Source organism: Rhinoderma darwinii (genome assembly GCF_050947455.1).
Source record: "Rhinoderma darwinii isolate aRhiDar2 chromosome 2 unlocalized genomic scaffold, aRhiDar2.hap1 SUPER_2_unloc_21, whole genome shotgun sequence".
In the NCBI taxonomy this organism is placed as follows: domain Eukaryota; kingdom Metazoa; phylum Chordata; class Amphibia; order Anura; family Rhinodermatidae; genus Rhinoderma; species Rhinoderma darwinii.
In genome coordinates, this window is record NW_027461687.1 from 131,024 (window position 1) to 153,323 (window position 22,300).

Here is a 22,300-nt window from a genome sequence, read left to right on the forward strand (position 1 = left end):
TCGGGCAACGCGCGGCCCGTTCGGGTTATCGCTTCTCGGCCTTTTGGCTAAGATCAAGTGTAGTATCTGTTCTTATCAGTTTAATATCTGATACGTCCCCTATCTGGGGACCATATATTAAATGGATTTTTAGAACAGGGAGATGGAAATAGAGCTTGCTCTGTCCACTCCACGCATTGACCTGGTATTGCAGTATTTCCAGGACCGGTGCACCCTTTCCTTATGTGTTGACTAAAATCAGATTCCAAAAGTGTTTTTTGTGTTTGCCACTGTTTCTGTCTTTCTGAAGGGATCTCCCCTTTTAATCCCATTATTTCAACACCTGTTGGACAATGCATGAGTGATAATGAGCTAATTGATTAAATGCAATTAATGAATACATTGCCACCTCTTGTTTTGTGTCGTCTGTGTGTCTGTGTTTCCGGCATTTCACATTGGAACAGCTCATTCACCTTCCTTGTCTTCTCTCCGCCCTCCCTTTTAGGTAAGTTAAAGAGCTGCACCTGAGCCAGCCACTGATTGATGCAGCACCACAGTCAAATAGTGGAGTGGAGTAGGGGAACAGCAAACAGCCATTAAAGCCGCCCGCCCGCCACAATGGACCTACCTGTGTACACTAGATGGATGTGATGGAATGTACTGTCGTCCCTACATTTCAAGAAGGAGTAAGAATTGCAGTTGCAACAAAGCCTTGCTTGCCTACAAAGAGAGCAGCAATTTGGATTTGTTACTATGTTACCTAGAAGAATAACAAACTGTGCAAGGATGGAGGTTGTAGGAGCAAGGAGAAGTTGTCTGTAAAGTTGGTGGATGCTTATTTTCCATTTTGCAGTCCCTTGTCTCCCTCTTGTGGCCTCCTGGAGGCAACTAGCTGTGCAAAAAAAGACAGCCTGGCGGCCGGCTGTTGCAGTGTTGCCCTCTCAGGCAACACTGAGTGACTGACTGAGCCGCACCGTCTTATATAAAGTTCAGACGGAACTTTGCACGTGTCATAGTGGAGCCCTGAGGAGCCAGAGCCAGCTTTCTGACATCATAATGGGGCCTCAGAGATAAAAGCCTGGGCCCAGGCAGTGTTGGTCAGTGCTGCTCAGCAGGCAGCACTGGACTGGACTGGATTACAGCTGATACAAGGTGTGAAGGAACAAGGGGTGGCTGTGGGCATGCACTTGCTGCCGCTGCCAGTGTTTATCTGCATGGCAGCAGGGAATTTGGGCGTTGCCATGACCTGCCTAAGTAGAGTCGTGTGTTAGTGCACCTTCCCTTATCCCTACCAATCCCTTCACCCCCACCTTTAGGAAAAAGACACGTGACACCGAGGTTGGATGTGAAATGGCCACAGCAGCCGTTTTATTAATTTCACAGTTTAAAACAAATTAAATCCGAAACATTCGGATAACTAATTAGGAATCCACCAGAGAATTCCTCCTAATAATTCACATGACCCAACATGGGTCAGAATCATAAATAACAATTTAACGTTAACATTAGACCGAGCAGGGGCAGTCCTTGAAGCCATTTTAGATATTCCTTTTTTACACACCTCGAGTTAGCCATCTGCAAACCACTAATTACCTCCAGCCGTAAACCAGCTCGGAGGCACCGCTCACCTCTGCAGATGGCTCCAACCACCAGAAGTCCACTTCAAGGGGATAACACCCGATGAAGCCTTCAAGTGCTATACCGACCACTAGAAGTCCACTTCAAAGGGATAACACCCGATGAAGCCTTCGAGTGATATACCTTCCACCAGAAGACCACTTCAAAGGGATAACACCCGATGAAGTCTTCAACCATGTACCTTTTTTGGGGGACGCATACCCCCGATGCGACCCCCCCACCAATTTTGTACTGACTGGCCTCAAGGACTCCCCCCGCCACAGCGAAACAGGCCTTGACCACCTTAAGCCTGTGAGTTCCGCCACACCACCACCGCCCTTTCAATTCCTTCTGCTATTGCCAAGCTCCACAGATCAATCCCAACCTCGGTCAAATGAACCCCATCGCTCCTCCAGTAGTTCCCCACTCCTGACTCCAAGTCCCTGTGCCGAACGCAAATGCCCCCGTTTTTGGCTACAAATCGGGACACCGCGCGATTAACCTTAATGCGAGCCTTATTGACTCTTTCCACTGACCTAGCCAGCCGCCAATGTTTTCTTGGGACAATGTCCGACCACACAATTACCAACCTGGGATAAGAAACCCACAAACACAACATATCGTGTTTAATATCCCGCACCAACTCACGAAAAGGGCGTACTCCCAAATCGTTCCCCCCCATGTGCAAGACCAAGATCTCCGGGACCCTATCAAGCCGGGCATATGTCTGGAATTCTGCTAACACCCTACTCCACGACATACCTCTAAATCCCAGCCAATGCAAAACCGCATCCTGTCGCGGAATGCGCAACTGGCGACCGTCCGGGCGGACGTCCGCCCTCAAAGCCCCCCAATGCACGTAAGAGTGGCCCAGCAACCACACCAAACACGGAGGCGGATCTGAAACGGAAAAGCAAGTTAAATACCACCACACAAAACATTCTTATAAGTGCAAACAGCAAAACTCATAACAGATGGGGGCGGACATAAGACCTAAATCTGTTGGACTCCCAACGACCGATGCGCCGCACCCCCTCATCATCCAACCCCCAGCGCCCTGCTTCCGTTGCTGCGCCAATCCTGAAGGAATGAGATGAGTACGCGTCCGCCGCGACACCGACCGCCGCCAAACATTTTTTGAATACAGCTCTAAATTGAAATCTAGACAAAAATAACCCGTCCTCGTGACATAGCAATGGCAACTCCGGAGACCCCACTTGTGGCTTAAAACCCTGCCTGCACGCCAACGGGGCACATAGCCGAACCCGGGAGAGCGAACAACACTATCAGCTTCCCCTTTCCTAATTGGTCAGTTTTCGACCGACGCAACCATACCTCCAGCCGATCTGTATAAAGGCTCACGTCTCTCAGTCTCAACCCCCCAGCTTGCTTGGTACTCGGCGAAACCAACTCGCCGATTCTAAATGCCCCAAAGAACGCCAAAGAAAAAGCTAACCGAAACAACCTCATCTCGTCCGAAGAACGACAGACCGATGCCAATGATCCGCCCAAAGAGCTCAGCAGAGAAAACGACACAGGCCTTCTACGATCCGCCTCGACCCTACCTCGGCGCAAACCCTTCAAAGCCTGCCCCACTAAGAATTCCTTAGACACATCCCTAAAGCCCCGTAACTTGAAACCAAACGCCACCGCCGACATGAAACGGTTAACCTTTGCCAATGAAAACCCCGCCTCCCAGGCGTCCCCTAACCAGTACAAAAGTGCCACCAACCTGTCTCTATCCGTGTTGACGTCACCTAACTCTCTTACCCACTCCTCCCACTGCCTCCAACAAGCAGAATAAGCACTCCACGTTGAGCGCGCCAAAGACCTTTCCACCAATCGTTCTACGGGACCGAGACCAGATCCCAAAGATGTTCCGGGCAGACCAAGCCGAGACGTTCCGCTCCCGGTGCCAATTGCCGAAACCGGGCCCACTGCGAGCGAGAAAGAGCATCAGCGATACAATTCCGTACCCCCGGCACGTGCACCGCCACCACCCACGCGTTCAATGACAAGCACACCAACACTAAATGTCGCAACAACTGAATTACCGGAGGAGAGGACGCCGTGATGTTGTTAATGGCCAGCACCACCCCCATGTTGTCGCAGTAAAAACGAACCTTCTTATCCCTGAGCCTGTCCCCCCAGATGGTCGCCGCAACCACGATGGGGAACAGCTCGAGCAGGGCCAGATTCCGCGTGAGTCCACTGGACACCCAGCTAGCCGGCCATTGACCCGCGCACCACGGACCCCCCCCATAAGCTCCAAAACCGCCCGCTCCAGCTGCATCCGTAAAAATATTCAAATCGCTCGTATCCTGCGCTGGAGCCATCCATAGCGACCGACTGTTATACTGGCCCAAGAAGTCATCCCATACCTGCAAATCAGCCCGATGCTCCTCCTTGAGCCGTACGAAGTGATGTGCCGCACGCACTCCCGCCGTAGCCGCCGCCAACCGTCTACCAAACACCCTCCCCATTGGCATAATCCGGCAGGCGAAATTCAACTTCCCCAGCAACGACTGAATCTCCCGCAGCATAATTTTCTTTAACTTGCAAGCCCGACGTACCTCCTGACTCAAAGCCCCCAACTTATCCATCGGAAGACGACACTCCATAGCCACCGAATCTATCTCAATTCCCAAAAAACAAATCGTCGTTACCGGGCCCTCAGTCTTTTCTGGCGCCAAAGGGATCCCAAAATCCCTCGCAACCTTCTGCAGTGCATGAAGCAGATTACCACAAACCGGCAAACCTCCCAGGCCGACGCACAAGAAATCGTCTAAGTAATGTATCAACGAATCGACCCCGGCTACACCCTTCGTCACCCACTCCACGAAGCTACTAAAAGCCTCGAAGTACGCGCAAGAAAGGGAACACCCCATCGGAAGGCACCGATCCACGTAAAAAGCCCCATTCCAAAAACAACCCAACAGCCGTTGGCTTTCTGGATGAACAGGCAACAACCTGAACGCCGCCTCGATGTCGGTTTTTGCGAGCAGCGCGCCTGGACCCGCAGCACGAACTAACCCCACCGCTTTATCGAATGAGGTATACACTACGGAGCACAACTCATGATCAATCCCGTCATTTACCGACGAACCCTTGGGAAACGATAAGTGCTGAATCAACCGGAATTTTTGGGGCTCGCGCTTTGGAACAATACCCAATGGGGACACAACTAAATCTTTTATTGGCGGATCAATAAAAGGCCCCACCATGCGGCCTAACGAAACTTCTTTAAACAACTTTTTCGACACGACCTCAGCATGCAAGTAGGCCGATTTAAGGTTCCTCCGCGTAACCGGGACCTCATAAGGAGGCGGAGGAATAATAAAACCCACACTAAACCCTTCGTAAAGCAACTTCGCCGCAGCCCTATCCGGATACTCATTTAGATAGGGGGCCATCCTTTCCACCCTCACCGGTGACAACCCCTTGACCAGCCGAGGAGGACTGGTTCCCTGACCTCTTTTTCCGCATACATTTTGCCGCCCCATGGGATGCACCATTACACTCCGAACACACGTGCTTGAACTTGCACGTGGCCCCGAACTTACACTGGCCATCGTTGAATTGCCAGCAGAATCCCAACTTTGCCCCACCGCCCTGTCCGACCTGACTGGACTGGCCCCCTTGGCCAATGCTCCCGGGAAAGGGCTGCCTAACCGGAGCCGTGACCCTTAACCAGAGAGCAATATCCTTCTGGTCCCACTGAATCGCCGGCCGAACCGCTTTACGCTGACGGAATTGCTCATCGTATCTGAGCCAAGCCTGCCCCCCGTACACCCGATGAGCCTCTCCAATGGCGTCAAAATAACAAAACAACGCCGAACAATTTTCCGGCGCCTTTTCCCCTATTACACTGGCTAAGATGGCGAACGCCTGCGACCAATTAACGAACGTCTGCGGGATAAGCCTATACCGCCGACGCTCCTCCTCGTCCTTCTTGCTCTCATCCCGCTTGCTCCTATCCAAATTGAATTTAGCAAGCGGCAGAAGAGAAAAAATCTCAACGTATTCGTCCTTCCAAATACGCTCACGCACCTCCTGCTTTAAGTGCGCCCCCAACGGACCTTCAAAGCAAACATATACCTCCCCGCGAGCACGATCATCAATACGCACCCGATCGCCGTCTTTTTGGGCCTCGGTCTGTACCGACACCGCGACCGCCTCCGTAGCCGCCATTACGGGGCGCGCCTGTAACAACCCCACTTCCCTGGGGCCTTCCCAAACTACCGCCGGGGACACCTCCGTAACTACTGGCGCCGCCGCCCTATCTAGACGCCCGACCAGCTCCCGCAAGCAACCCACCAAGTCCGCTAGAGCCGCGCCGTCGCGCCCGCCCACGCCACTACCGGCCACCGATCCGACGCTAGCAGCCCCCCTGCCGACACCCGACATAAAAATCGCTGGATACGACAAAGATGGAGTTATGCACTCACCGGGCTGCACAGGCGCTGTGTTCCCGTCAGCCGGACCATCCTGCCCTCGCCGATACACGTCCAGTTCACCGTCTTCAAGCTCCTCTCTCGCCGACGACTGGCCATCCCACCGACATCTCCGAACCGGGGATGATGACGCGCTGGCAGATGGGCCGGCAACCTGCCGCCCGACCGCTGGGATCCAAACTTCCGAACGGACCTGTTGCCTCGACGACGCTGCAGGTCTAGGCGTCCGTCTCGACGATCCTGATGAAGCCTGCCCCCTGGCCGGAGCATCACCAGGCGGGGCGGCCGTAGCTAGTCTTCCCGATCTTGCATCTGATGGGGGGGGGGTGACAGGGAGCCCGGCCTGCGACTCCCTGAGAACCGCCGGACCCCGTCGCGGCCTGGGATTCCTGCCAGGACGCAGGGCCTGGGAAGGGACGGTCCTCCCAGCTGCCTGGCCTGCAGCGTCCATATTAGGGCTCCCCCTGCGACGCCGTGTCCGCGGGACCACCTCAGGGCTGAGGCGTTCTGGAGGTCGGAACCGCCGGGAGCGACGGGCAGACCCGGCCTGAGTCACCGTCGCCCCCGGCGACGCTCTCTGCCTCCTCTGAGCAGGAGCGGGTGTTGGAAACTCCCCCCCGCCGCCATATTACTGCCAGGAAGGGGGCCGGGGGAGGGGAGCCTGTCCCCCACTTCAACAGACCTCATATGCCGTGCCTGACGTGGCGAATCGGCGTCGGGGATCATAGTAAGTGCAGCCACGGTCTCCTCCAACCAACCGGGACCGTGGTGCACAGCAGCGGCACGCAGCCGCGCCAGCATATCAGCCTCAGACATTACGTAACAGAGCGGGGCAACGGGAGCTTACTGGGTAAGTAGTTACTTCTCCCGCTGCTTCCGGCTCACTGCCGAAAAACAGCGGGAAGCTCCGTAACGGCCCCCTAACTCCTCCCTGTCCCTCCTCCACCTCTAACTTTCCCTACAAAGTTAACCCTTTCCCTCCTAGGGCTGTCATGGAGGCTTCCCTCCTAAGCCCTGCAGGCTGCGTCCAGCCTAGTCTGGAAGGCGTTTTTATGTAGATTCCTCCTCTTTCAGCACTGCATTGTGGTGCAAGCAAAAGAAGCAAATCCTGTCTGTCTTCCTCTCCGGCCTTTATTCACCTCCCGTGTAGCTGTGAGTGTGTGAGCCTGCAGGGCCCCATGGAATTGCCTAGAAGTAGGCTGAATCGCTGCAAGGGCTGAACAGCAGTATCGGGCAGGCTCGGGCAACGCGCGGCCCGTTCGGGTTATCGCTTCTCGGCCTTCTGGCTGAGATCAAGTGTAGTTCTGATTACTTGTAGTCAGTGCTGCCTGGTCTTGGTTAGGAGGTGCTCAGGTACCCTCTCTCTCGGCCTCGGGGGATCGTCCAGGTTCGCCTGGACTTCACCCCCGTGCTGCTATTTGGGAGAGAGGCTTAGTCCTGAGCAACGAGTTGCGATCCACATATCCCCCGTGTAGGCTTCGGCCGAAAAGGGGAAGCTGCGTAGACGTTGCGTCACCAACGGGTGGCGTAACTTTCCCGAAATCCCCTCACCATGGACGAAAGTCCTGGTGAGATACCGGCGTATGCCCGGATAAAAAATACAATCCGTGTTATTGTATCAGAAGAAAAGGCGACAACCTGCGGCCTGAAGTTCTTGGTGGAGACCGTGCTTGTTGGCATTTTCAACATTCAGAAGCGGGAGATATTGGCGGTGCAAGACTATCCAAGGAGAAGAACATATGACATAACGTTTGTACAGAATGGAGTGTTCCAAGATCTGCTGGCGGCATACATGGTAAAAAACGATCCGAGACTGGACGGTATTGAATTTTACGAACATGTGTTGGACATCACTAAGATGATTGTGATAAAAATGTACTGCCCGTTTGCTGATTTAAAAGATGTGATGTCCTTTTTATCCCCCTATTTCAAAAGTGTAAAATGTATTGGCAAAATAATGAACGAAGTTGGAGTTTGGACGTCAAAGTGGAGATTTTTAGTAACTTGTTATAGAGATGCCAATACAGCAGGGGGGATAATGTTGCCGCCAGCACGCTTTAAATTAGGTGATATGGCAGGAGATCTTTTTTATACAGGAATGCCTCCATTCTGTAGAAAATGTCAAAAGTACGGTCACACCAAAGAGTTCTGCGAAAGCACCTGTAGGAACTGTGGCAGCTCTGAGCACGAGGCCAAAACTTGCCCTCTGGGGAAAAGGTGTCGTTTTTGCAGCCGAGTTGGTCATCTATATGCTACTTGTCCCCACAGATCGGAACAACCCGAGGTCCGGCCGAGGCGTCCAGAGCAGCCAGCAGGCCAGATCGCCCCCGCACAAGGAGAGGAACCAAGAGGTGAAGAGGCAGATAACATGGACACCTCCAGCAGACCCCCCCAAACAGGTGACCCAAAGGAGCAAAGGCGGTTTAAGAGAAGAGCCAGTGATCAGCGGACGAAAAAGCCCCCTCAGGAAACGGAGGAGATGGGTAGTTCGGATGAAGCTGATCCGCCTGGGCCGCAGGAGATGCTGGGTCAGCCTGTACCTGAGGCAGAGGACCCGGGTGGAGCGGCAGCTAGGTCTAAGAGGCGTAGGGCGTACTCAGAGGTGGCAGCGGGGGTGCCGATGGGAGTACCTGCTAGAGCGAAAGCAGGGAAACCAGTTGACGCGCCCCCGGAAGCACCAGCTGAAGGTCTCCCCCCTTCTCGCCAGTTGGGGGAGACAAGCATAGCTGCCTCTGAGGTGACAGAAGTCCCTGAAACGGCCGCGAGTGCGTTTCCTGCCCCTATCGTAGGGGAGGAGGCTGCCATACAAAATGCTCCAGAAACCTTGCCCGTGGAGTCCATCTGGGACCCATTTTCGATAAGTGCCTCAGGTATGGCGGGGGGTCAGCTGTCTGACATGAGTTCCTCTCCAATCTCCTCAAGTTATACAGTCGGTTTGAAGTCGGAGGGCGATGAGAGTTCGAGTGAGGTCTCTGGTAACGCCGAGGACTGCTGAGGCCACCTCGGGTAAGATTACATAAGACTGTCTCTTTTCCCTTTTCCTCATGGCAGAGTTAGGTGGCATTTCCTTAAATGTTAGGAGCGTGCATTCTAAGACGAGAAGAGCTGCCCTGTTTGACTATCTTTCTATTTTTTCCGCCACCGTTTTTTTCCTACAGGAATGCTGTATCCCACATCGCACGAACTACAACAAATATAAGGAAGACTGGAGACTCGGACCTTCAGTGTGGTCCGGGTCTAACGATTCCAGAGCCGCAGGTGTCGCCATTTTATTTAAAGGGAACGTTTTAATTGACAGTTTTAATGAAATTTTACCAGGTAGAATTTTATTGGTCAAAGCTTTTATAGACGGTATTAGATGGCAGTTTTTAAATTTTTATGGGTCCTCGGACAAGAATGAAAGAGCTAGAATGCTAGAGATTTTACCCCTTTTTTTAAACGATTCAGAGCCACTTGTTTTAGCGGGTGATTTTAATTGTATTTTAAAGGGGGAACGCCGGTTCTCTAACTCAGTAAGCAGGAATTATGACAAAACCTCCTCATTATTAAAAGATATAGTTACTGATTTTAAACTTACTGATGTTTTTAAGAAATGTAACAGCAATTTATCTGCAGAGGCCGGCGTCACCTGGAGCAATGTGAACTGTAGCTCCAGGATCGATTTTATATTCTGCTCTTATCAAGTACTGCCTTTTAAATGTGATCTTAATCCCAATGTTTTATCTGATCATAAATTATTGTATTTTAAAGTTAAAAATGATATTGGGAAAAATACTGTCAAAAAAGCCTGGAAAATGAACGTTTCCCTTTTAGATGATCCGCAAATTTTATCTGATTTTATTACCTTTTATAAGGGCTGCAGACGGGTAAGACATCCAAATATGTCCATAGTCTCATGGTGGGAGAAAATAAAAATAAAAATAAGAGACTTTTTCATAAAAATTGGAAGGAGAAAAGCAAAAGAAAAACAGGATTTTTTTGCTAATTTGAATACCCGGCTGCAGACCCAATACAAGTTCAGAGAACAGGGTATGCAGGTGGAGGAGGAGATTATGGAGATTAGGAAGGAGATCTCCCAGTGCCTGGAGCAGAGAGGTAAGGAAATTGTCTTTCGCTCAAAAATGAAACACCTCGAGGAAAATGAGACCTGCTCCAGGTACTTTTTTAAGAAAATTAACGATAAGCATACCCTGTTAGACAATGTTGATGGAGATACAAACACTGACAATATTTTAAAAAAGGTACACAGATTTTATGCGGATCTTTTTAATATAAAGCTTGTTAATGTTGATTTGATGAACGACTCATTGAAGGAGGTTGACGCTGTTTTAAATCCTGTCTCCAAAGATTTTTTATTACAGGATATTACGGAACAGGAGATTTTAGATACCATCAAGAGTTTTAAAACAGGTAAAGTCCCTGGCCCTGATGGTATACCCATAGAGTTTTATGTCACATTTTGTGGAGTTTTAAAAGAGGATCTCTATTCCCTTTTTACTCAAGTTTTTAGAACAAAAGCCCTCCCGGGGTCCTGGAAGAAAGGTGAGGTGTCCCTGCTTTATAAAAAGGGGGACAAAACAGATATTAAAAACTGGAGGCCTATCACCTTACTAAACGCAGACTATAAAATAATGGCCAAGATTTGCGCGAATAGACTAAAGGCTGTTATAGAGAAAATCGTCCACTCCAACCAAGTCTGTGGGATACCTGGGAGGAGCATATGGGACAATTTAAACCTTTTAAAAGATGCTATTGGTGATACGAAGGAGAGAAAAGGCAGATTGGCGGTTTTATCCATAGATTTCGAGAAAGCCTTTGATAGAGTATCACATTTTTATCTTTTTAAGGTTTTAGAAAAGATGGGTATACCAGAAGGTTTTTTACAGTCTCTGAAGGCCTTTTATGAAAATTGTACGAGCAAGATTTTAGTAAAGGGTTTTAAGACACAGGATGTCCTTTTAAACTCCGGAGTGAAGCAGGGGTGTCCCTTGTCCCCACTACTTTTTATATGTGCGATCGAGCCTCTACTCTGCAGATTGAGGAATGACAGGCAGATATGTGGAGTCCCCCTGCCGGGCGGGGGGGGACTAGAGGCAAAAGTGGTGGGGTACATGGATGATGTCGCGGTCCTGTGCAGGGACGCCCCGTCACTGCAAAAAGCATTACAACAGATATACCAATTTTGCTGCTCCTCCGGTTTTAAAGTCAATTTTAATAAAAGTAATATTTTAAATATTGGCAATATGATTTTACAGGACATTCCAGTCCCTGTGTCGGAGTCTGTACAGATTTTAGGGGTCTCCTTCAATGAGTCAAACAATGGTTTTATCAGTTGGGACTTGGTGGCACAAAAAGTTAATAAGAAAATTTGTTTATGGAATCTTAGAAAACTGACAATGGAGGGAAACATTTTAATCACAAAAATGGTGATTTTACCAATTTTATTATATCTAAGTATGGTTTTCCCTCCCCCTGATATTTTATTAAAAAAGATTACCAAGGCATGTTTTACATTTTTATGGAATTCTAGGATGGAGAAGCTCAGGAGAGAAAAAGTGATGTTACCAAAGCTAATGGGTGGTAAAGATTTTCCAAATATAAAAGCATTTCTTTTAATCCATTTTTTTACACTGTGTCTTAATACTGTTTTTAAGGAACACTACTGGTCTTATTTTATCCGTTTTAACACTGGCTATTTTATGAGGAGGTACGGATGGTTCTCTACGGTTTTAAGCTCGCCATATGCTTTTAACCTGCCAGACCAGTATAAGATTTTAGAAAAAATAGTGAACCTTTTTAACCTAAAAGACAAAAGAATAGAAGATGTAAAAAATAGTAAATATGTTTTAAAGGAAATAAAAGAAAATGTTTTAATAGCCCCCATTAGCAATTTTAATGAAAACAAATGCAAAATTATCTGGAGCATGGTTAATGCTAAATTCATTTTTAATTCACAGAAGGATCTGGCCTGGAGCTGCGCCCACGAGTGTCTTCCATGCCGGGCATTCCAGCATCGAAGGGGACTGACCAACTCGGCTGCGTGTCCAAGGGGAGGATGCCGCGATGACGAGACAGTCTTACATCTCTTTTGGCAATGTTATTTTTCACAACTAATATGGACAAAAATCCTCCCCTTGATGAAGAAGATAACCGGAATAAAAAGAATTACAAGTGAAGGCGTATTTTACGGATGTCTGGAGTGCCCAACAAGGACTCAGAAAATTATGGCATGGAAGATTACTAACTGCGTTAAAGCAGCTCTGTGGGCGGCCAGGAATATTCTTTTATTCAAACATGAAATTTTATCTGTGAATGATATTTTAGGAATTTGTTTTTATGAAATGCACAAGTATTATCTTTTAGACAAAAAATTCTCTCCTGTTTTAAGTAGAAAATGGTTTTTTAGCGAATGGAATTCTATAATATGATGCCACCAAGTGCCCTTTTATAAATTGTATGATTTTAATCTGACAATTTGTATTTATTTTTTAACCATTGTTGTAAAATGTGAATCCCTGTAAAAATGTTGAAAAATGTTAATTTATTGTAAAACCTGAAAAATTTTAAATAAACGGTTACCCCCAAAGTTGGGGTAGTCAACTTAAAAAAATCTGTTCTTATCAGTTTAATATCTGATACGTCCCCTATCTGGGGACCATATATTAAATGGATTTTTAGAACAGGGAGATGGAAATAGAGCTTGCTCTGTCCACTCCACTCCAGTCAAATAGTGGAGTGGAGTAGGGGAACAGCAAACAGCCATTAAAGCCGCCCGCCCGCCACAATGGACCTACCTGTGTACACTAGATGGATGTGATGGAATGTACTGTCGTCCCTACATTTCAAGAAGGAGTAAGAATTGCAGTTGCAACAAAGCCTTGCTTGCCTACAAAGAGAGCAGCAATTTGGATTTGTTACTATGTTACCTAGAAGAATAACAAACTGTGCAAGGATGGAGGTTGTAGGAGCAAGGAGAAGTTGTCTGTAAAGTTGGTGGATGCTTATTTTCCATTTTGCAGTCCCTTGTCTCCCTCTTGTGGCCTCCTGGAGGCAACTAGCTGTGCAAAAAAAGACAGCCTGGCGGCCGGCTGTTGCAGTGTTGCCCTCTCAGGCAACACTGAGTGACTGACTGAGCCGCACCGTCTTATATAAAGTTCAGACGGAACTTTGCACGTGTCATAGTGGAGCCCTGAGGAGCCAGAGCCAGCTTTCTGACATCATAATGGGGCCTCAGAGATAAAAGCCTGGGCCCAGGCAGTGTTGGTCAGTGCTGCTCAGCAGGCAGCACTGGACTGGACTGGATTACAGCTGATACAAGGTGTGAAGGAACAAGGGGTGGCTGTGGGCATGCACTTGCTGCCGCTGCCAGTGTTTATCTGCATGGCAGCAGGGCATTTGGGCGTTGCCAGGAAGGCGTTTTTATGTAGATTCCTCCTCTTTCAGCACTGCATTGTGGTGCAAGCAAAAGAAGCAAATCCTGTCTGGCTTCCTCTCCGGCCTTTATTCACCTCCCGTGTAGCTGTGAGTGTGTGAGCCTGCAGGGCCCCATGGAATTGCCTAGAAGTAGGCTGAATCGCTGCAAGGGCTGAACAGCAGTATCGGGCAGGCTCGGGCAACGCACGGCCCGTTCGGGTTATCGCTTCTCGGCCTTTTGGCTAAGATCAAGTGTAGTATCTGTTCTTATCAGTTTAATATCTGATACGTCCCCTATCTGGGGACCATATATTAAATGGATTTTTAGAACAGGGAGATGGAAATAGAGCTTGCTCTGTCCACTCCACGCATTGACCTGGTATTGCAGTATTTCCAGGACCGGTGCACCCTTTCCTTATGTGTTGACTAAAATCAGATTCCAAAAGTGTTTTTTGTGTTTGCCATTGTTTCTGTCTTTCTGAAGGGATCTCCCCTTTTAATCCCATTATTTCAACACCTGTTGGACAATGCATGAGTGATAATGAGCTAATTGATTAAATGCAATTAATGAATACATTGCCACCTCTTGTTTTGTGTCGTCTGTGTGTCTGTGTTTCCGGCATTTCACATTGGAACAGCTCATTCACCTTCCTTGTCTTCTCTCCGCCCTCCCTTTTAGGTAAGTTAAAGAGCTGCACCTGAGCCAGACACTGATTGATGCAGCACCACAGTCAAATAGTGGAGTGGAGTAGGGGAACAGCAAACAGCCATTAAAGCCGCCCGCCCGCCCGCCCGCCACAATGGACCTACCTGTGTACACTAGATGGATGTGATGGAATGTACTGTCGTCCCTACATTTCAAGAAGGAGTAAGAATTGCAGTTGCAACAAAGCCTTGCTTGCCTACAAAGAGAGCAGCAATTTGGATTTGTTACTATGTTACCTAGAAGAATAACAAACTGTGCAAGGATGGAGGTTGTAGGAGCAAGGAGAAGTTGTCTGTAAAGTTGGTGGATGCTTATTTTCCATTTTGCAGTCCCTTGTCTCCCTCTTGTGGCCTCCTGGAGGCAACTAGCTGTGCAAAAAAAGACAGCCTGGCGGCCGGCTGTTGCAGTGTTGCCCTCTCAGGCAACACTGAGTGACTGACTGAGCCGCACCGTCTTATATAAAGTTCAGACGGAACTTTGCACGTGTCATAGTGGAGCCCTGAGGAGCCAGAGCCAGCTTTCTGACATCATAATGGGGCCTCAGAGATAAAAGCCTGGGCCCAGGCAGTGTTGGTCAGTGCTGCTCAGCAGGCAGCACTGGACTGGACTGGATTACAGCTGATACAAGGTGTGAAGGAACAAGGGGTGGCTGTGGGCATGCACTTGCTGCCGCTGCCAGTGTTTATCTGCATGGCAGCAGGGCATTTGGGCGTTGCCAGGAAGGCGTTTTTATGTAGATTCCTCCTCTTTCAGCACTGCATTGTGGTGCAAGCAAAAGAAGCAAATCCTGTCTGGCTTCCTCTCCGGCCTTTATTCACCTCCCGTGTAGCTGTGAGTGTGTGAGCCTGCAGGGCCCCATGGAATTGCCTAGAAGTAGGCTGAATCGCTGCAAGGGCTGAACAGCAGTATCGGGCAGGCTCGGGCAATGCGCGGCCCGTTCGGGTTATCGCTTCTCGGCCTTTTGGCTAAGATCAAGTGTAGTATCTGTTCTTATCAGTTTAATATCTGATACGTCCCCTATCTGGGGACCATATATTAAATGGATTTTTAGAACAGGGAGATGGAAATAGAGCTTGCTCTGTCCACTCCACGCATTGACCTGGTATTGCAGTATTTCCAGGACCGGTGCACCCTTTCCTTATGTGTTGACTAAAATCAGATTCCAAAAGTGTTTCTTGTGTTTGCCATTGTTTCTGTATTTCTGAAGGGATCTCCCCTTTTAATCCCATTATTTCAACACCTGTTGGACAATGCATGAGTGATAATGAGCTAATTGATTAAATGCAATTATTGAATACATTGCCACCTCTTGTTTTGTGTCGTCTGTGTGTCTGTGTTTCCGGCATTTCACATTGGAACAGCTCATTCACCTTCCTTGTCTACTGTCCGCCCTCCCTTTTAGGTAAGTTAAAGAGCTGCACCTGAGCCAGCCACTGATTGATGCAGCACCACAGTCAAATAGTGGAGTGGAGTAGGGGAACAGCAAACAGCCATTAAAGCCGCCCGCCCGCCCGCCACAATGGACCTACCTGTGTACACTAGATGGATGTGATGGCATGTACTGTCGTCCCTACATTTCAAGAAGGAGTAAGAATTGCAGTTGCAACAAAGCCTTGCTTGCCTACAAAGAGAGCAGCAATTTGGATTTGTTACTATGTTACCTAGAAGAATAACAAACTGTGCAAGGATGGAGGTTGTAGGAGCAAGGAGAAGTTGTCTGTAAAGTTGGTGGATGCTTATTTTCCATTTTGCAGTCCCTTGTCTCCCTCTTGTGGCCTCCTGGAGGCAACTAGCTGTGCAAAAAAAGACAGCCTGGCGGCCGGCTGTTGCAGTGTTGCCCTCTCAGGCAACACTGAGTGACTGACTGAGCCGCACCGTCTTATATAAAGTTCAGACGGAACTTTGCACGTGTCATAGTGGAGCCCTGAGGAGCCAGAGCCAGCTTTCTGACATCATAATGGGGCCTCAGAGATAAAAGCCTGGGCCCAGGCAGTGTTGGTCAGTGCTGCTCAGCAGGCAGCACTGGACTGGACTGGATTACAGCTGATACAAGGTGTGAAGGAACAAGGGGTGGCTGTGGGCATGCACTTGCTGCCGCTGCCAGTGTTTATCTGCATGGCAGCAGGGCATTTGGGCGTTGCCAGGAAGGCGTTTTTATGTAGATTCCTCCTCTTTCAGCACTGCATTGTGGTGCAAGCAAAAGAAGCAAATCCTGTCTGGCTTCCTCTCCGGCCTTTATTCACCTCCCGTGTAGCTGTGAGTGTGTGAGCCTGCAGGGCCCCATGGAATTGCCTAGAAGTAGGCTGAATCGCTGCAAGGGCTGAACAGCAGTATCGGGCAGGCTCGGGCAACGCGCGGCCCGTTCGGGTTATCGCTTCTCGGCCTTCTGGCTGAGATCAAGTGTAGTTCTGATTACTTGTAGTCAGTGCTGCCTGGTCTTGGTTAGGAGGTGCTCAGGTACCCTCTCTCTCGGCCTCGGGGGATCGTCCAGGTTCGCCTGGACTTCACCCCCGTGCTGCTATTTGGGAGAGAGGCTTAGTCCTGAGCAACGGGTTGCGATCCATATACCCCCGTGTAGGTTTCGGCCGAAAAGGGGAGTTGCGCCTAACGTTGCGCCTACTACGGAGTAGCGTAACAATACCATACTCACCATGGACGAGGATCCATGTGAGATACCGGCTTATGCCCGGATTAAAAACACGATTCGTGTAGTTCTATCGGAGGAGAAGGCGACGACCTGCGGCTTAAAATTTGTGGTGGAGACCGTACTTGTTGGTATCTTCAACATCCAGAAGCGAGAAATTTTGGCGGTGCAGGATTACCCAAGAAGGAGGACATACGATGTTACTTTCATACAGAATGGAGTATTCCGAGATCTGCTGGCGGCTTATACGGTAAAAAATGACCCGAGACTGGACGGTGTTGATTTTTATGAGCACGTTATGGACATCACTAAAATGATAGTTATGAATGAGGTTGGTGTATGGACCTCAAAGTGGAGATTCAATGTAACATGTTATAAAGATGCCAATTTTACAGGAGGGATAATGTTGCCGCCAGCACGTTTTAAAATAGGTGATATGGCCGGAGACTTTTATTTTTCAGGGATGCCTCCATTCTGTAGGAAGTGCCAAAAGTACGGTCACACCAAGGAGTCTTGCGACAGCACCTGTAGGAACTGCGGCAGCTCTGAGCACGAGACCAAAACTTGCCCTCTGGGGAAAAGGTGCCGTTTTTGCAGCCGAGTTGGTCACCTCTATGCTACTTGTCCCCACAGATCTAAAGAGTTGGAACAACCCGAGGACCGGCCAAGGCGTCCCGAGCGGCCCGCAGGCCAGATCACCCCCGTACAAGGAGAGGAACCCCAAGGAGGTGAGCAAGACGAAATGGATACCTCCAGCAGACCCCCCCAAACAGGTGACCCTAAAGAGCAGAGGCGGCAAAAACGCAGAGCCAGTGATCAGCGGACGAAAGAGCCCACCCAGGAGACTGGGGCGCAGGGTAGTTCGGATGAAGCTGATCCTACTGACCTGCAAGAGATGCTGGGTCAGCCTGTACCTGAGGCAGAGGTCCCGGGCGGAGCGGCAGCGCTCACCAAGAGACGTAGGGCGTACTCGGAGGTGGCAGCGGGGGTGCCGATGGGAGTACCTGCCAGGTTGAAGGCAGGGAAACCAGTTGACTTGCCCCCGGAAGCGACAGCTAAAGGTCCCCCCCCTTCCAGACAGTCGGGGGATATAGGGACAGCTGCCTCCGAGGTAAGCGTGGTCCCTGAGACGTCCGGAAGCGCGATTCCTGCCCCTATAGAAGGGGAGGGCGCTGCCAAAGATTGCCAAATCTTACCCGTTGAGTCCGTCTGGGACCCATTTTCAAGAAGCGCCTTAGGTATGGGGGGTCAGCTGAGTGATGGGTCTTCCTCTCAAACCTCATCGATGCGCACATTTGACTCGAGGAAAGATGATGATGAGAGCTCGAGTGGGGTGTCTGGCGACGCGGAGGACTGCTGAGGCCTCCTCGGGTAAGATAAAAATAGACTGTCTCTCTCCCTTTTCCTCATGGCTGAGTTATGTGGTCTTTCCTTTAATGTAAGAAGCGTGCACTCACAGACAAGAAGAGCTGCCCTTTTTAACTACCTTTCTGTTTTTACCGCCTCAGTGTTTTTCCTACAGGAATGCTGCATACCTCACCGCATGAATTATAAAAAATATGAGGAAGACTGGAGACTCGGACCTTCAGTGTGGTCCGGGTCTAATGAATCAAAAGCCGCAGGTGTCGCCATTTTATTCAAAGGGAACGTTTTAATTGATCGTTTTTATGAAATTTTACCAGGCAGAATTTTAATGGTCAAAGCTTTTATAAACGGTGTTAGATGGCAGTTTTTAAACTTTTATGGTTCTACAGACAAGAAGGAAAGAGCAAAAATGCTAGAAATTTTACCCCTTTTTATCAATGATTCAGAACCACTTATTTTAGCTGGTGATTTTAATTGTATTTTAAAGGGGGAACGCCGGTTCTCTAATTCAGTAAGTCGAAATTATGATAAAACCCCGTCTATTTTAAAAGATATTACAGTGGATTTTAAGCTTACTGATGTTTTTAAAAAATGCAATAGGGATCTACCTGAAGAGGACGGCGTCACCTGGAGCAATGTAAACTGCAGCTCCAGGATTGATTTTATTTTTTGCTCTTATCAAATACTGCCTTTTAAATGTGATCTTAATTCTAACGTGTTTTCTGACCATAAACTTTTATATTTTAAAGTTAATTTGAACGATCAAAGGAGAACTCCGAAGAAAGCCTGGAAATTAAACGTATCCCTTTTAGAGGATCCGCAAATTTTATCCGATTTTATCACCTTTTATAAGGGCTGCAGACGGGTAAGACATCCCAATATGCTAATTGTTTCCTGGTGGGAGAAAATGAAAATAAAGATAAGAGATTTTTTTATTAAAGCTGGGATGAAGAAAGCCAAAGAAAAATTTGAATTTTATGCTAATTTAAATACCCGTCTGCAGACCCAATACAAGTTCAGAGAACAGGGTATGCAGGTGGAGAAAGAGATCACCGAAATTAAAAAAGAAATCTCCCAGTGCCTGGAGCAGAGGGGAAAGGAGATAATCTTTCGCTCTAAGGTAAAACATCTTGAAGAAAATGAGACCTGCTCCAGGTACTTCTTCAAGAAAATAAATGATAAGCATACCCTGTTAAATGAGATAGATGGGGAAACAAATACCCAAAACATTTTAAAAAAGGTGCACGGTTTTTATGCGGATCTTTTTAATACAAAACATGTTGATGTTGATTTTATGAACGACTCATTGAAGGAGGTGGATGCTGTTTTAGATCCTGCTTCCCAAGTGTTTTTATTACAGGATGTTACGGAACAGGAGATTTTAGAAACTACAAAGAGTTTTAAAACAGGTAAAGTCCCTGGCCCTGACGGTATACCTATAGAATTCTATGTTATATTTTATGGTATTTTAAAAGAGGATCTCCACCCTCTTTTTACCCAAGTTTTTAGAACAAAAGCCCTCCCGGGGTCCTGGAAGAAAGGCGAGGTGTCCCTGCTTTACAAAAAGGGGGACAAAACAGACATTAAAAATTGGAGGCCTATCACTTTGCTAAACTCTGACTACAAAATAATGGCGAAGATATGTGCGAACAGATTAAAAGCAGTGATAGGCCAGATCATACACTCCAATCAGGTCTGTGGGATACCCGGGAGGAGTATATGGGATAATTTAAACCTTTTAAAAGATGTGATCAGTGACACGAAAGAGAGAGGAGGTAAAATGGCAATTTTATCTATAGATTTCGAGAAAGCCTTCGATAGAGTGTCACATTTTTATCTTTTTAAGGTTTTAGAAAAAATGGGTATACCGGAAGGTTTTTTACAGTCTCTGAAGGCCTTTTATGAAAATTGTACTAGTAAAATTTTAGTAAAGGGTTTTAAGACACAGGATGTCCTTTTAAATTCCGGAGTGAAGCAGGGGTGTCCCTTGTCCCCACTACTTTTTATTTGTGCGATCGAGCCTCTACTCTGCAGGTTAAGAAAGGATAAGCAGATAAGCGGAGTCCCCCTGCCGGGCGGGGGGGGACTAGAGGCTAAAGTGGTGGGGTACATGGACGATGTCGCGGTCCTTTGCAGGGACACCCTGTCATTACAGAAATCCTTTAAACAGATTTACCAATTCTGTTGCTCCTCCGGTTTTTTAGTCAATTTTAATAAAAGTAACATCTTAAATATCGGCAAAATGGTTTTAATGGACATTCCAGTCCCTGTGTCAGAGTCTGTACAAATTTTAGGAGTCTCCTTCAATGAGTCAAATAATGGTTTTACCAGTTGGGACTTGGTGGCACAAAAAGTTAATCAGAAAATTTGCATGTGGAACATGAGAAAGTTAACAATGGAGGGAAAGGTTTTAATTACAAAAATGGTGATTTTACCTATTTTATTATATTTAAGTATGGTATTCCCTCCCCCTGAGATTTTATTGAAAAAAATAATTAAAGCATGTTTCACATTTTTATGGAACTCCAGGATGGAAAAGCTCAGGAGAGAGAAGGTAATATTACCCAAACCAATGGGGGGGAAAGATTTCCCCGATATAAAAGCATTCCTTTTAATAAAATTTTTTACTTTATGTCTTAATGCAGTTTTTAAGGAACATTACTGGTCATATTTTATACGTTTTAACACAGGTTATTTTATGAGGAGGAACGGTTGGTTCTCCACGGTTTTAAGCTCCCCATATGCTTTTAACCTTTCTGGCCAGTATAAAATTTTAGAAAAAATTGTAAACATTTTTAACTTAAAAGACAAAAATATTAACGAAGTAAAAAATAGTAAAGGAATTTTAAAAAAGATAAAAGAAAATGTTTTAGTAGCTCCCATCAGTAATTTTAATGAACAAAAATGTAAAGAAATATGGAAGATGGTGAGCGCTAAATATCTTTTTAACCCACAGAAAGATCTGGCCTGGAGCTGTGCCCACGAGTGTCTTCCATGCCGGGCATTCCAGCATCGAAGGGGACTGACCAACTCGGCTGCGTGTCCAAGGGGAGGATGTAGAGATGATGAGACAGTCTACCACCTATTCTGGGAATGTTTTTACGCGAAATTGATATGGACAAGAATCCTCCCCTTGGTACAGAAGATTACAGGACTTCGGAGATACACAAGTGATGGCGTTTTATATGGATGCCTGGAATGCCCAACACAGACTCGAAAAATGATGGCATGGAAGATCACCAACTGCGTAAAAGCAGCTCTGTGGGCGGCCAGAAACATTTTATTATTTAAGTGTGAAGTTTTAGCTGTGGAAGATGTTTTAGCCATTTGTCTTAATGAAATGTACAAATATTTTCTTTTAGATAAAAAACTCTCTCCTGTTTTATGTAGAAAATGGTTTTTAAGTGAATGGAGTTCCATAATATGATGCCACCAAGTGCCCTTTTATAAATTGTTTTTATTTGACAATTTGTATTTATCTGTATTAAAAAAACCATGATTGTAAATTTATGTAAATTTTTGTTGAAATGTATTGATTTATTGTAAATTTGTTCAAAATTTTAAATAAACGGTTACCTCCTTTGTTGGGGTAGTCAACTCAAAAAATCTGTTCTTATCAGTTTAATATCTGATACGTCCCCTATCTGGGGACCATATATTAAATGGATTTTTAGAACAGGGAGATGGAAATAGAGCTTGCTCTGTCCACTCCACGCATTGACCTGGTATTGCAGTATTTCCAGGACCGGTGCACCCTTTCCTTATGTGTTGACTAAAATCAGATTCCAAAAGTGTTTTTTGTGTTTGCCATTGTTTCTGTCTTTCTGAAGGGATCTCCCCTTTTAATCCCATTATTTCAACACCTGTTGGACAATGCATGAGTGATAATGAGCTAATTGATTAAATGCAATTAATGAATACATTGCCACCTCTTGTTTTGTGTCGTCTGTGTGTCTGTGTTTCCGGCATTTCACATTGGAACAGCTCATTCACCTTCCTTGTCTTCTCTCCGCCCTCCCTTTTAGGTAAGTTAAAGAGCTGCACCTGAGCCAGACACTGATTGATGCAGCACCACAGTCAAATAGTGGAGTGGAGTAGGGGAACAGCAAACAGCCATTAAAG

General features: G+C 47.3%; 4 non-coding genes and 1 pseudogene across 4 annotated transcripts; all 5 read left to right on the forward strand.

Annotated features, from left to right (window-relative positions):
• The first annotated feature begins 27 nt into the window (after positions 1 to 27).
• On the forward strand, positions 28 to 218 carry LOC142674963 (U2 spliceosomal RNA). The gene has a single exon (XR_012852018.1). It is a non-coding gene; the product is annotated as a U2 spliceosomal RNA (small nuclear RNA).
• A 12,407-nt stretch (positions 219 to 12,625) lies between these two features.
• LOC142674925 (U2 spliceosomal RNA) lies at positions 12,626 to 12,805 on the forward strand (annotated as a pseudogene).
• An 880-nt stretch (positions 12,806 to 13,685) lies between these two features.
• On the forward strand, positions 13,686 to 13,876 carry LOC142674964 (U2 spliceosomal RNA). The gene has a single exon (XR_012852019.1). It is a non-coding gene; the product is annotated as a U2 spliceosomal RNA (small nuclear RNA).
• Positions 13,877 to 15,114: 1,238 nt separating this feature from the next.
• On the forward strand, positions 15,115 to 15,305 carry LOC142674965 (U2 spliceosomal RNA). Its single transcript, XR_012852020.1, has one exon. It is a non-coding gene; the product is annotated as a U2 spliceosomal RNA (small nuclear RNA).
• A 6,445-nt stretch (positions 15,306 to 21,750) lies between these two features.
• LOC142674897 (U2 spliceosomal RNA) lies at positions 21,751 to 21,937 on the forward strand. The gene has a single exon (XR_012851972.1). It is a non-coding gene; the product is annotated as a U2 spliceosomal RNA (small nuclear RNA).
• Positions 21,938 to 22,300: the final 363 nt, after the last annotated feature.